The following is a 7007-nucleotide window of genomic DNA, read 5'->3' as shown; positions in this document are numbered from 1 at the left end:
TAATCTGAAAGCAACAGAGGGGATTTTGCTTTCACACTGAATATTGAATGGTACAATAAAAGCACCAAGGCAAGAAGGCAAAAACATTTACGCCCTAGCACATTCAGCTCTGAAAATCAATGTCCTTATGAGATGGAGTAGCATGTTTTCTTCTTCAACAACACAAGACACATCCTCACATGAAAAAGATTTTTAAAAAACTGCATAAATAACTGACCTTTAATTGATGGATATAAACAGTGCATCCAAGCTGTTGTTATATCTTGTCTTAATGTCACATAGGAACAGAGTCGATTCACTTGTAAGCTAACGTACTGTACGTTGCATGTTGTGTGACATCTGTGGTGAAAAAGTGATGCAGCTTGTGTTCAGAACGTATCCAGTTGACAGTTTTGCCCACATAAACATGATTTACTGACTATTGTTTATTCCACTCCATTAAGTCACACTGTTCAGCAGAGAAGAGCTGATCTGTTTGAGACAGCAATTCAACTCAAAAGAGAAACGAAAAATGCACTGTTATAGGACTACAGACTTCACAGACAAACTCTAAGAGAATTCATATTACCTGCTATGGACAGGCAGAACTTCACATTGTTTTTGAATGTATGTTTTGTGGAATTCTTGTGGAATGTGTATGATGTTATTAATCAAAAGTATCGATTTACAATAATGAAGGAATGAATATAGAACTTGAACATCACAAAATTTACTGTATCAGGATGGAATTGTACAGGGTATGTTTATCGGATTATTATTATTATTATTTTCATAATTTACTCGGAAGCTATATTGCACAATGTCCAGAGTGCTTTTTACAAAAGTCTTTGGGTGCATCTTAGTCAGCTCCCTTATTCAGTAGTCAGGGCACTGTCGCAAAATCATTACAGTGCACTGAAACATTTGCTCCCTAAAAACTCCTAGAATGCACCGTAAAAACCAGGGAGCATCACCGCTTACTATTGTCCCCTACCCGAAATGTTGCCATCTGAAGCTCTTCAAGTCATTAGAAGATGAGCACAAGTGTAAAACTATGAAGTCACAGCCTTATTTTCCCTTTAAAAGATACAATATGTTGTTTGAAATGTGTTTCATTCATAATGACCATGAAAGGGAAACAATCTTTTAAATATTAAGAGTTATATACACTATTTTTATTTATGTAATAATCTATAATCTAATAATCTTCTTTATTTATCACACATTATACATTTGCACATATACAGTGAAATTCTTCTTTTTCACATATCCCAGCTAGGCTGGGGTCAGAGTGCAGGGTCAGCCATGATACAGCGCCCCTGGAGCAGATAGGGTCAAGGGTCTTGCTCAAGGGCCCAACAGTGGCATCTTGGCAGTGCTGGGGCTTGAACCCTCGACCTTCTGATCAGTAACCCAGAGCATTAACCGCTGAGCCACCACTGCCCCTATGTCATTTATCTTTCATAATAAAACTGTGTATTTGAATATCTACAATGAAAATGCATGACAGTGTCATTTATACAGCGACATTGTTGATTAAAACCAGCTGTTTTAATGCACAAACTCGTAATTGTGTCGCAGGTGATTTAGTCAAGTGTTCCCATGTTCAGTGGATAAAAACACTTGCTAGTGCCCGAATTCGTGTTCACGATATACTGATTCACGACACAGGGAGCTGGGGAACTGATTGAGATGCACCCTTTATTTTCATGTTTAATTAGCTGAAAATCTTAATTCCTCCACCATAGCACTCATCTTACTCAGTTCAAACAAGTTGCATCTTGACACATCTTATTTGAATTGAATGTGAATTATATTGGGGAACTACATCAGAGGGAAAGATTTTCAATGATTAATTAATTAATTTCGGTCTTTTCCTCACACAAACTTATTGTGTGGCTTCAAAATACTTGGACTATCGTGCACAAGTTGTATGGACTACGTTTATGGTGCTTTTTTTCATCTTTTGAGCTCGACAGTCCCATTCCCCATTATGAATAAGAGCACTCTAGACATTCTGCATCTTATTTTGTATTCCACAGAAGAAAGCGAGTCATACGGGAACAAATCGAGGGCGAGAAAATGATGATGGTGAGTAAATGACAGAATTTACAGTTTTTCGTGATTTTTCGTAGCAAGAAGGACAGAATCATTACAATGAAAACATTACTTTTTTACGAGAATATCTATTGTTGCTAGGAATGTTTGGAAAATTGTTTATAAACATGTCAATGTTATTTTAAACATGATATTCAAATCCTTGTAAAGGAGAATGTTGTTAATCTACACAATAAATACACTGATTACTTGTTTTGCCTGTGAAATGTTCATCTTGGTCCAGTCACACTGTGTGCATTCAATTTCAAAGAAAACTTTATAATTCAAGTAATTTATGGATTGAACCAGGTAAGCCAACTGAGACCAATTTATTTACAAATGAGATTAAACAGCTTCCTAGTTCTTTGAGATTAATTGAATTGAATTTGTTTATATCACGGAGAGGAACTTGGGTAAAAGCTACAAAAAAGTTGTAAAAAACTGCAGAGTTTTTGTTTCAGAGTTTATTTTAAAAACACGATATAGGATGTTCATTCATTTCATATTCTAAACATTTAATCATAAAGACACTTTAAATGAAAATGCCCCCAACACACCCAACAATCACAGTAATATTCTGCATACAACTTTGAAAATCAGGTCTTATCCCTGGAGCTGTCAGTACTCTTCTGCTGCTCTGGTCTGCTTTTTGCTTCAGTGAATTAGTAAATGGCTTTTTTTCCCAGATGGCTTTGAGAGCTCTCAATTTATCAGTGCTGTTTAGAACTCAAGTTAATTAAACGACAATGACAAGCATCCTCATCAGATCCTTGAATATGAAAATCTATAATCTCTTACCCAGGTGATGCTGTTGCACACTGGTTTTTATGTAAAGTGAACATTGAGAACGCCATGGTTATTTACATGATCAATGGGTTCAGTGGTTAGAGAGCAGCGTTTGAAGTGACTTCTTGATATTTGCTGCTTGACACTTGTGGAAAAAGTTGTCTCTTTCTTGCATGTTTTTTTGTTTTTTTTTAGATGTTGTGTAGTACATAGCTGTGTTGGGGAGTAACAAAAGGTAGAAACGCTACTAACTGCATTTTTTGGTAGCGTGACAATTAAAAACAGTGTAGCTTTTCCAGTGACAAGGTACTTTCTCCAGCCAAAGTGGAGTAGTGTGACAGAACGCGAATTGCTGGTTTTAAGTTTTACGTAACTTTAAAAATGTTGCTACGATTACGTGCTTAACGAATGATGTGGAATTAAGCGAATAACATTATGTCTTGATGTAGAAACATTTTAAAACCACACGTTTGAGGTATGACGGTGTAATTTCTTGTAGAACAAAACAAGTAATGTCAACCACAGGCTTTATTTTATTCATAAATCAAAAACCACTATTCTAAAAGCCCATTAGAAAGAGGGAACCCATGACTCAAACCTACTGATTCTCTGAGTTTTAAGACTACAAACTGAACAGATCTATTCAGCCCTGATATTATAAATTACACTGTGTAACAAGTTCCTGGGTAGTAAGTGTTATTTCCTAATTGCTTATGCCTCAAAAGTATAGAAAATGGCTGTTATTCCCCACAAACTTTGCTTTTGTGACCACAACAGTGATATTTTGAAATATACCTATTTCTAATGAGAAAACGGGCGAATTTGTGTCTTTTCGTTCACATAAAGTCAGAGAAAAACAACATATGAATCCAAATTAACATGTATTTATACTAAAGTAATATTCAAAGCCGTGCTGGTCCATAATGGTAACAAGTACCCGTCTCTTCCCCTGGCTCACACGGTGCACCTCAAAGAGGATTACAACAGCATCAAGACCTTGCTGGACGCCTTGAAGTATGATGAGTACGGCTGGGAGGTCATAGGAGACTTCAAAATGGTGGCATTCTTGATGGGTCTCCAAGGTGGTTTTACCAAGTTTCCCTGCTATCTTTGTCTTTGGGACAGCAAGGCGCACTACCACAGGCGGGACTGGCCACAGCGGACCGAGTTCTCTGTGGGGAGGAACAATGTCAAGTAGGAGCCACTGGTGGACCCCCGGAAGGTGCCGAAGCCACCACTGCACATCAAATTGGGCCTTATGAAACTATTGTCAGAGCTCTAGATAAGGAGTCGGCAGCCTTCAAGTACCTTCAAGACTTCTTCACTAAGCTGTCTGAGGCAAAGGTCAATCGTCGGACCACAGATAAAGAAGGATTTTTTATTCATATGTTGTTTTTTTCTGATTTATGTGAACGAAAAGACACAAATCCGCCTGTTTTCTCATTGGAAATAGGTAAATTTCAAAATATCACTGTCCTGGTCACAAAAGCAAAGTCTGTGGGGAATAACAGCCATTTTCTATACTTTTGAGGCATAAGCAATTAGGAAATAACACTTACTACCCAGGAACAAAAATTGTGTTACATAGTGTTATAATGTAAAGATATAGTAAAGATATTGCTCCGTAGCTTCAATATAGTTAGCTACTTTTTGTCAGTAACTTAAAGTAACTACTTTTTCAAAAAGGTAGCTTGACTGTAGTTACATTGACTAGTTTGTAGCCTAACAAGCTACAGTTTCAAAGTAGCCTCTCCTGCACTGGTAAACAGACTAGCAGACAGTTAGGGACAGTTGCTTTAATAATATCAAGCATTGTGTATATGCACACAGTTCTACTATAGCGGTCAAGGAAAACAGCAGGGAAGATTCGTACCACCATTGAATCGGATCAGCATGAGCTGCCGCTTGCGGATGATACGCTCCCACATATGTGTGTGGATATCAGGCTGCTCTGAAGTTACGTTGGCAGAACACAATAAACGGAAATAAATCTGGGACCAAAGCTCTTTGGAGATGTTTCACTGAAATGCAGAACTCAGTCTGACTCAAGCTTATAGCAAGAACCAAACTTAAGGGTTTAACATTGCAATACAGTGTCGAGGACAAGTTTGATTAGGTGCTTCTTTCATCATTTTCTGTAAGATTAACACCATTATAATATCTGTAAAAAGGTTGGTTAACCTGCTGAAAAGCCAGCTTAGATCTTCAAGAATCTCTTTGCATGTCCAGGCTGGTTTATGCTGGTTTGGTGTTGGTCTGGCTAATTGAACAGTATAGCCATGCAAAACTTGGTGACCAGCAAGGTCTTGCTGATAAAGCTAGTTAAGCAGCCTGGTGCATATGATGCTGGTGTCCACACCAGGCAGCCGGTCTATGCTAGTCTTGTGAACAGATTGGTCATTTAAGTCAAGTTTGGTATTGACAAAAAACATCGGGACCAGACAGCTAGACAGATACCTGAAACAAAATGAATGCCGTCTAAAGCTCTATCAAATAACGACAGAATAAAGTACTGCAAGTAAGATCCAGCATTCCCTTCCTCAGATTACTAGGATGCCAAAACACTCCCAAGAATGTCCCTGGCCTTGCCCAATCCCAGGGATTCCAAAACCCAATTACCTGCAGCACCTGCGTCTCTGGGATTATGACCCAGATTTGGCGAGACCTTTGCGGTGAATGTCACAGACATTCGCCCCATTGTTCGCCTTCCGGCACAGCAGGCACCACAACAGTCATTAACACTAGCAGACAGCGGCAGAAACTCTGAGCCATGATAGTGCAGTAAAGGACACAGTTTGTTCCAATTTAAAATCCCAAGCACAACAAACCTCACAGGGGCAGCACACTGTGCTTAATGCATTATGTATAATATTTATACCACTATATTATGCATTGTATTTTGTCCTTATTAAGGTAATTTGAACATGATTATTGTTTTTACACCTTACAGAACAAGCTGTTTACATACTGACATCAACAGACACTTGAGCCACTTTGATCTGGTTGTCTCACGCTGCGTTTGCTATCATTTCTTCTGTAAAATTTGAGCTTGATTAGATTCACAGTGGGCAATTGATTTTTGGAAGTCCAGATTTTTCAATTTACTCCCATGTGAAACTCATCTAAGCAGTGTATAGTCCTGTTCCCTGTTGAGATGGGTTTTTATTAAATTTTTCTGTACACTAGAGAATTATCTGTCTTATCGTTTAGTGGTGTGGCGAAGTAGCTCGAACTCAGGGCCTGTAAGTGAAGGTTGTTGATTCAAAACCTGCCACCACTGCGCCCTTGTGTAAGACACTTTAAATGGTTACTTAACGCAAAAAATAAAAATTCTGTCATCATGAGATTATGTTAGCCAGAGTGTTTATGCTGATCTTTTCCATACAGTGAAAGCAAATGAGGATGGACGCTGTTGAGCTAAAAAAATGACAAAAGAGCACTATAAAAGTAATCCACAAGTCCTTGTGTGCTCCAAAGTCCTTGAGTCTTCCGAAGTTATATGATAGCTTTGTGCTGAAGCATTGTACCAGGTTTTACATCGATGGTGTTCGATTACGAGACGTAAAAATCAATGGCGTCAAATCTCGTCACCCCATTCATGAATGTATGCACACCCACTAAACATTTGGAACATGGGGGGGTGAGTAAATGATGACAGGATTTTTATTTTTTGGTGAACTAACCCTTAAACCTCAGGTCATTACATGAGGATTATCCCATTCTGAAGAAAAAAAAAAAAAAAGCATCTCTGAAATGGCTACTCGCTTCTAATTGTCAAGAGATTATTTATACGTTTATTTATTTTTATGAATGATTGTAGGATATTCAGTCCCCTTTACAAACATAATAAGCCATCTAAATGTCCAACCAACCAACCTCCCACACACACTCTGTTACATTAAATAAAAACTTAAGCAAAAAACAAAAAGAGACAAAGAAAAAGACTTTCGTAAGACAGATGGGCAGTTAATTTTTTCTATGACTCCTCTTTTGTTCTCTATTACAAAGTTGCTGGTTAATCTTTGATTATCCATGAAAATATAAGAATAATTAAATTGTTTATTTTGGCATGCCCAGTGTTTCAAGATCACATAATGTGAATGTTAAAGTTAGATTTTTTTTTTGATTATTATTCAGCCAGACTT

The sequence above is a fragment of the Myxocyprinus asiaticus genome, chromosome 49 (genome assembly GCF_019703515.2).
Source record: "Myxocyprinus asiaticus isolate MX2 ecotype Aquarium Trade chromosome 49, UBuf_Myxa_2, whole genome shotgun sequence".
In the NCBI taxonomy this organism is placed as follows: domain Eukaryota; kingdom Metazoa; phylum Chordata; class Actinopteri; order Cypriniformes; family Catostomidae; genus Myxocyprinus; species Myxocyprinus asiaticus.
Note: the sequence above shows the minus strand (reverse complement) of the source record.